This window comes from Palaemon carinicauda, chromosome 37 (genome assembly GCF_036898095.1).
Source record: "Palaemon carinicauda isolate YSFRI2023 chromosome 37, ASM3689809v2, whole genome shotgun sequence".
Lineage (NCBI taxonomy): Eukaryota > Metazoa > Arthropoda > Malacostraca > Decapoda > Palaemonidae > Palaemon > Palaemon carinicauda.
This window is the reverse complement of record NC_090761.1, coordinates 28,836,071-28,845,850: the sequence shown is the minus strand read 5'-3', so window position 1 is coordinate 28,845,850 and position 9,780 is coordinate 28,836,071.

The window sequence follows — 9,780 nt, the reverse complement described above, 5'->3', positions numbered from 1 at the left end:
AAGAAAAAGTTTACAGAAATTGTCGAACAACACTTCCCAGCTGTGGAAGTTAAACTCATCCCTAAGAACCCTCTCACTATTGGCTATCTTTTCCACTTCAAAGATCGATTGAGTCCTTATATGTCCCCTGGTGTGGTATATAAATATAATTGCCCAAAGTGTAACTCTGGGACCTACGTAGGATCTACCAAGAGGTTGTTAAAGGTCAGAATTGATTCCCATAGAGGTGTTAGCTATCGAACTGGTTGCAGAATATCCAACCCTGAACATTCTAATATTCGGATTCATGCTGGAATGTGCAAACAAAATATTGAAAACAAAGATTTTACCATCATTGGTCAAGTGTCAAATAACCATGACTTACCTCTTCTTGAATCCATATTGATCAAACGACTAGTTCCGTCGTTAAATACCCAAGCTTCTTCTATTCAGTTGTATTTGTCATAGTTTTCTTTGGTTTATTTTCTAACTCTTGTTGTCATACAGTTTCTCACTACGCTTCTGCGAGGTTGGTTCCACTACTTTGTCTGATGTATATATATTTATTTATTCATTTTTTTCCTTTTAATTTTCATTTAAATTTCAACTGTTTTTTATAGTTTTGAATGAATTTGTAAAAATTTTAACTTTCTTAATTCTTTTGTATATGTTTTATTTTTAGCCCTGGACAATGTGATTAAGAATCACGAAACGTTGGGAATAATAAATAAGGACAATTTGAACTACTCTTTCCCTATCCATACCATGAAATTTGTGTTCATTACTGGCTGTTGCTGCCTTCACCGAAGATATATAAATATAATATATATATATATATAAATATATATATATATACACATATATATATATATTTATATTTGCATGTACATATACATACAAACATATATATATATATATATATATATATATATATATATATATATATATATATATATATATAAATCTATACCTGTATATATATATATATATATATATATATATATATATATATATATATATATATATATATATATATATATAGGTGAGTGACCCATCCATCCCCTCTGTCCTTCCCTAACTATAACACGGTAGTTTAGGTAATTTGTCGGTGATTGTGGTTACCGAGTGTACCTCTCCGTGTAGCCTACACCCTCTCACCAAGGTATGACAAATCTCTCATATAACCAATTATAGTCAATTTCTTTTAGCGATGCATTTTTGCACCGACTTGCAGCGGTGCCCTTATAGTTCGGAAAAGTTCCCTGATTGCTGATTGGTTGGACGAGATAATTCTAACCAATCAGCGATCAGGAAACTTTTCCGAGCTAAAAGGGCACCGCTGCGAGTCGGTGCAAATCTGCCTCGATAAAAGAAATGGACTATAGTTTAAATTCTATCGTTTTTTATGCTCATCTATCGCATGGTGCTTGTGATTCGTTATATAGATAAAATTTTAGTTTTTCTTTCATTCTTTTCCATTCATTTACAGAGGACCGTTCAGCGGGATATTGAAATTGCCTCCTATGACGTCTAGTGGCAACAAAGTGACCCTAAGTTTCAATAGCGATCCGATCATCACAGACTTTGGATTCTACGTTTACTATTATACTGTCTAGTGATTGGAAAGTTATTATAAAGAATAAAGATGAATAGGATCATCCTTAATGTGTGAACTTTGATACTTTGAATGTACACTCCAGTTTCAATTTTGTGTTCTGATGGAAATGTATGTTATCAAGTGAAACCTTCTGTTGGTTGCAAAGAAAGCGGAGATGTTATAGAGACAAGTTAAAAGATACAAGTTTTATTTGGAATAATGAAGGTAACAAATTGGCATCATTTGTCATTGATTTCATGATTTTATTGCTGTTTTTGTAACTTTCGTTGATTACAAAGAAAACAGAGATGATGTAGAGACAAGTGTATTGAAGATACAGGTTTTAATTAGAATAATGAAGGTAACAAATTGACATCATTTGTTACTGATTTCATGATTTTGTTGTTGTTTTTGTAACTTTTGTTGATTACAAAGAAAGCAGAGATGGTATAGGGACAAGAGTATTGAAGATACATATTCTAATTGGGATATTAGCTGTAACAAATTGACATCACTTTTCACTGATTTTAATGTTTTTGTTGTTGTTGTTGTACCTTCTGGTGAATGTAAGCTAAGCAGAGATGGCAATAGACAAGGTCTTGAACGACACAGTTTTTCATTGGAGCAATCAAGGTAGCAGAAAATCAACACCATTTATTCCCTGATTGTCATGCACGTTAGTTGATTCTGTCATTCTATATCCTTTTCTGCTGCTCTTAGGTGTCACCACTGAATAATAAAATAGTTAACCATTGTGAACTTATCCTTCTTCCTCTTCAAAATTAAACCATTGTTCTCTAGTCTTGGGTAGTGCCATAGCCTCTGTACCATTGTCTTCCACCGTCTCGGGTTAGAGGTCTCTTGCTCGAGGATACACTCGGGCACGCTATTCTATTTAATTTCTCTTCCTCTTGTTTTGTGAAAGTTTTTTTATTGTCTATATAGGAGATATTTATTTTAATGATATTATTCTTAAAATATTTCATTTTTCCTTGTTTCCTTTATTCACTAGGCTATTTTCCCTGTTGCAGTCCCTGGGCTTATACCATCCTGTTTTTCCAACTAGGTTTACAGCTTAGCAAGTAATAATAATAATAATAATAATAATAATAATAATAGTCGTAGTAGTAGTAGTAGTAGTAGTAGTAGTAGTAGTAGTAGTAGTAGTAATGATAATGATAATGATAATGATAATAATAATAATAGTAGTAGTAATAATAATAATAATAATAATAATAATAACGGTACTAATAATAATAATAATAATAATAATAATGGTGATGATGATAATAATGATAATAATAATAATAATAATAATAATAATAATAATAATAATAATAAGAGTAATAATAATATCAATAATTATAATAGTAGTAATAATAATAATAATAATAATAATAATAACAATAATATAAAAATTAATTTCATCCATACTTCGATTTGTATCTTAAACAAACTCGATGACTTGAAAGGTGAAATATTCGAAAATAACGAAATTAAGACTACGATGGGAGAAAGTTGGAAAAATTATAAGAATATTAAAACATAATTATTTATTTTTCCAATCCAAAAAAAAAAAAAAAAAAGATGATACACAAAGGGATTTTTCAGACTGTGATGTTGAAAATTAGAATTCACAAGAACACCGAGATAGTTGTTTAAATGATCCGTAACCTTCCAAAGAAACTCACATCCAATTCTGTATATTTCCCCTGAAGCCGAAATAAGATGAGAGATCATTTCTTCGCTAAATAAAAGCGAACGCCCATTACCCACTCAGGTGTTATTGCACCTGTAAATTACCTCCGATAATTGGACAGCTGACGACGAGTGATGAGCGTGAGTAACCTTTCGAGGCGAGAGTAATTGCCCTCGCGCAATTACTGGAACATCATCGCATTGAATCATTCAGAGATGGAGATATTTTTTCTCTACCGCCAAAGACGGTGAGATAAACCGCTGATTTTTTTCTGGCGGTGATTACCGGTCTATCTCGCATTAGGCAAAACTTGTGGAAGCAAATTTTCGTTGGTTCAATGACGCCTATGAATTATTCGCTCCTGGTAGGTTTTGGAAAAAAAGATCCTTTATTTCTATTGTCTTCTTAGGTCTCGTTTTTTGGGATCAAAACTGTGAAATGTGTTATTTCTTTCCTTACCTAAAATGAAATTTGTTGAGAGAGAGAGAGAGAGAGGAGAGAGAGAGAGAGAGAGAGAGAGAGAGAGAGAGAGAGAGAGAGAGAGAGGATCAACGAAACTATGATATAAGATATTTTAACTGAAATAAATCAAATAGTTTGATATAACTTATTGATATCATTAGTATAGACAATTATTATAATTATTATTATTATTATTATTACTATTATTATTTTTATTATTATTATTATCTTTAATTAAAAGTAATTACTACATCTGCCACATTTATCGTGTAGGATACTTTTTAAAATTTTTCTATGATTAATCACTCTTCATTACTTCGCTCTGCAAAAATTGCAACGTATCTCATTAATCGTATTGTGGGATTTAGTAGTTAAGTCTCTTTATAATCTATTCACAAAGTAAATAATACAATAGAACAGCGCTTTGCAGTCATCATCCTCTGCACTATGTTTAGGAAAGTGATTATCAGATGGTTTCTCATTGGTGGATCATGGTCCGTCGCAGGACTGGCGTACTCGATCCTGATTGGCCACGACGTCTTGTCAGAGTTTACCTATTCTTGCTAAGTTCAACTTCATATCCCATACTTTACACCAAGCACTAATTTTAACTAGATTTCTGTTAAGGGATTCAGCCACCTCAGATCTACGTTTAGGAGATGGAACTGAACGTAGAAATAGCATAATTTTAGATAGATTTCTATTAAGGGATTCAGCCATCTCAAATATACATTTAGGAGATGGAATTGAACATAGAAAATAGCATAATTCTAGTTATATTTCTATTTAGGGATTCAGCCACCTCAGATCTACGTTTAGGAGATGGAATTGAACGTAGAAAAAAACATAATTTTAGTTAGCTTTCTATTAAGGGATTCAGCGACCTCAAATATACATTTAGGAGATGGAATTGAACATAGAAAATAGCATAATTCTAGTTATATTTCTATTTAGGGATTCAGCAACCTCAGATCTACATTTAGGAGATGGAATTGAACATAGAAAATAGCATAATTTTAGTTGGATTTCTATTAAGGGATTCAGCCATCCCAGATCTACATTTAAGAGATGGAATTGAGTATAGAGAGTAGCATCATCTGCATATGCAAGGAGCTTGTTTTCTATGTCAGATCTCTTCCCAGTGTCAACCAAAGTACATCAACCTTATGAACTTAATACCTATGCCTGTCCAAATAGAATTTCTCTGCTTTGGGCTCCCTTGCCACTTTATATCTAAGTCGAGACTGATAGACAAGTGCATGAAGGTCGAACTCTAGTCGTGAAAATATATTAGCACTAATGACGTCCTTCAGCCCAGTGGTATTTTTACTCAAGAGATGATAGACGTAACTTACGAGTGCCTTTTTAAAGAGGGCATCGAAGTACGCCAAGCTGACAAGGCAGTAGTCATTGACCCCTTCACTACTGAGGTCTACCACGCTGAGGTCAACAGTACTCTGACAGTCGAGAGTAAATTTTATCTCATCATGAGGAACCTTTTCATGACATCAAGAAAGAGGACAATGACACCATTAACAGGGTCAATACTGACTTTAATGCCATATGTTTTTCAACCATAATTAGTGACTTCAACCAATATTTTCAATTCAGTTTACTTGAAATATGGTCTTTTTACCAAAGTACTATCGTTACTATCATAATTGTTGTTGTTTTAGTTGTTATTATTGTTATTCCTGGTATTCCTTTTGTGTATCAACAACCAAATGCTGTAGATTAATGGAAAGTACAGGAAGAGATTCATAAAAAATAGAGAATTGATAATGTTGAACAATGAAAAAAAAATGACATTCAGTATTTCTTACGTCACAAGATCTGAGCCTCTTGACATTTACTAGTATATGTGACCCGTCAAAAATTAGGGCAAAATGTCTAGATAGATATCACACACAGATTTAGCTTTTCCTACCCATCCCCCTTTCCTAATTATAACCCCTCTCACCAGGATATGAGTACTCTCTCTACCCCCACCGGAGGGGCGGAGAGAGATGGAGTACTTATACGTCTGGCCATGCCAGTGAGCGTAACTATATACATACATATATATATATATATATATATATATACACACACACACACATATATATATATATATATATATGTATATATATACATATATATACATATACATATATATTATATATAGAGAGAGAGAGAGAGAGAGAGAGAGAGAGAGAGAGAGAGAGAGAGAGACTTGGACTTAATCATATTTGTGATCAATCTACCGGAATCCAGACATACATTACTCTATCTTCGATTGTCTTCCTACCATTATGGCTAAGATACAAGAAGACGTCAGAAAGTCACCTTTTTTTTTATAGTTAGTGATTTTAATGCTCACAATAGGGAGTGGTTACATTCCGTTTCTCCTACTGATTGCCATGGCTTGAGAGCTTTGGACTTTTCCTACGAATCTGGCTGTGAGGTAATCATAAGTGAAGATACTCACAGCCCGTCACAGGTCTGGTAACTGCTTGGACCTCGCATACATTGACTCCCCTGTCGTAATAAAGCCCTGTCCACACGATCGAGCATGCCCGACGGGCAAACAGTGATACCAGGCCACAATAGTTAGTGAAAATGAGGGTTGATGACGTCAGAAGCGGGAAAACTAATGGCAGGGACCTGGAAACACTGTACGATGCCAGATCCCTGTATGTGGTTTTCCCACTTCTGACGTCATTAACCCGCATTCTTACTAACTATTGTGGTCTGGTATCACTGTTTGCCTGTCGGGCATGCTCGATCGTGTGGACAGGGCTTAACAAGTAAGGTTGGTTCTCCAGTTGGGACATCTGGTCATGTATTGATTTCGTTTGTAATTAAGACTGAGCAGCCTGTCCCTGATGCGTTATACGCACGTGAGATATATATATATAAAATCTCAAGCAGACTGGAATGGCATTTTGAGTGATCTTTTGCATTTGAATTGGTCACAAAACTACAAATGTGTTGAGCTAGTTGTCATCTTGATTGAGAATCTGGTCATCAAACCAATTAGCGTATCCCTTCTTTTGCGCTAATGTACCATGTGAAGGACAAACCATGGTTCAATGGTGATTGAAGATGTTTTCATTTGGAGAAGCAGGAGGCCTGCCATCTTTGGAAGGGTAACAGATCAAAATTTGACTTGGAATGACTATACTCAGTTAAGAGCTGTTGCTCAGAGAGTTTATACTTCCACTGGAAAGGAATATAATTTAGCTATAAGAGAAGCCATTTCTGTTACATCCCATGAACGTAAGTGGTGGGCTACCCTTAAATCTGCATTCTTTGGTGTGAACTTGACAGTTCACACTTTATTTAAACCAGATGGCTCTGTCACTCACTGTCCAAAGGAAAAGGCAACCCTTTTGGCTGATGTGTTTGACAGTAAGCAGAGTAATGAGAAACTTGATCTTCCTCATTCCTATTTTCCTGAGGCTAAACTAACGAGTTTAGTTTTTTCGTCTCGTAAAATTAGAACACTCTTGATGAACTTTAATGCTTATATTTTTTCCTTAATTTTCTACAAATATCGCTGATATTTCAGCTTTTAAGTTGTTTGTTATTTTCTGTAGGTTAGCAAGAAGTTCTTTTCACACTTGTTGGAGATATGGAAGTGTTACTTCATTCGTAAATATGTTTGTGATAGCTCTAGCCGTACTGATTATCACACAATTACCAAAACTTGTATATCATCTACAGTTATTTAATGACTCTTTATAGTTTATATGAGAAAGATCTGTTTTAATGTTACTATTCTTAAAATATTTTATCTTATTGGTTCATTACCTCGCATATAGTTTATTTATTTCCTTATCTCCTTGTTGCATAAGATTTTTCATAACTCTGACCATCCTTTACATTCAGATCTCCCTGGACAATTCTATCCTGTTCGTAATACTAGACAGGCAGTTAATTCTAATAGCCAGGCCTTCTCCATCACGAGGCTCAATACTACGCTTTACTCTAGAAATTTTATTCCAGCTGTTACCAAGTTGTGGAATGATCTTCCTAATCGGGTGGTTGAATCAGTAGAACTTCAAAAGTTCAAAGTTGGAGCAAATGCTTTTTTGTTGACCAGGCGGACATGAGTCTTTTTATAGTTTATTTATGACATATTTGTTTTTGATGTTGTTAATAGTTTATATATGACATGTCTGTTTTGACGTTGTTACTTATTTTAGAATGATTTATTGTTAATTTGTTCTCTTCAGTTATTTATTTCCTTATTTCCTTTCCTCACTGGGCTATTTTTCCCTGTTGGAGCCCCTGGGTTTATAGCATCTTGCTTTTCCAACTAGGGTTGTAGCTTGGATAATAATAATAATAATAATAATAATAACTAGGCTATTTTTCCCTGTCGGAACCCTTGGCCTTAGAGTATCCAGTTTTTCCAACTAGGGCTGTAGGAGGATAGATGTGAGAGTGGCAAGAGTGCGTGCTAGAAATAGGAATGAATGGCGAGCGATTGTGACGCAGTTCCGGTAGGCCTGGCTGCTTCCTCCGGTCGCCTCTGATGACCGCGGAGGTAGCTGCAGTAGGGGATTCAGCGTTTTGAAGCTTCATCTGTGGTGGATAACGGGGGAGGGTGGCCCGTGGCACCCTAGCAGTACCAACCGAACTCGGCTGAGTCCCTCGTCAGGCTGGGAAGAGCGTAGAGAGGAAAGGTCCCATTTTTTTCATTTGTTTGATGTAGGCTACCTCGCAAAATTGGGGGAAGTGCCTTGGCACATGTATGTATGTATGTATGTGTATGTGTATATATATATATATATATATATATATATATATATATATATATATACATATAAATGAATATATATATATATATATAAATATATATGTATATATATTATATATATATATATATATATATATACAGTATATATATATGTATATATATATATATATATATATATATATATATAATTCATATATACAGTATGTCTTCCAAAGGAATTATGACGAAACTAGTCAGGATTCACTCGATATTTTCATTTTCCGTGGGTTTTACGCATATATATATATATACATATATATATATATATATATATACATATATATATGTATATATATGTATATATATACATATATATATGTATATATATATGTATATGTATATATATAAATATAAATATATATATATATATATATATATATATATATATAAACATACACATATATACATATGTGTGTACACACATATATACGTGTATAAATATGTGTATGTACTGTACATATATATATATATATATATATATATATATATATATATATATATATATATCAGAGTTGCTTTGATTTACATGAAGTGATTGATATTGATTTAAATTGGAGTAAAAAATTCATGATTTAAATCACAATAAAATATCCGGTCAGAAATTACCTTGTAAAAAAGAAAACTTCCAAAACGAGTTACTGTTTACAAGTATTGCAACAAATGAGCAAAATCGTAGTTAATGGCTATAACATTTCGGGTAAACTTGGTGTTCTTAAGAATTGAAGTTTTTGGTGCAATCATACAAATTATAAAGGTCTTGATTTTTTTGTAACAGCGTTAATTACAATTAAAAATGTTGTTACTAGTACAGTACGCACATGGAGAAGTCCTTAATACGTTTTCAAGTTTTATTTCTTACAGTTTACTGTATGTCAAAACAAAACAGTATATTTGTATTTTTGTTTGATTACAGTTTCGCTTATTTTTGTTTATTTATGTACTTGTCCACTCCGATTAAATCACTAGTCTGAAATTTGGTTTTTAAGAGAAAAACTCATCTTCAGTAATAGATGTTAAACTCTGGATTCAATTAATATGGATCAAGTTCAATACCATTAAAGACCCTCATAAGACTGAAACAAATAATCAGCAGTACCAAATAGGTACGATTGAAAAACAAATAATTTAAATAAAAAAAAATATATTTAAATTAAAAAAATTGGATTTCATATATATATATATATATATATATATATATATATATATATATATATATATAATTTATATACATATACACACATACACACACACACACACACA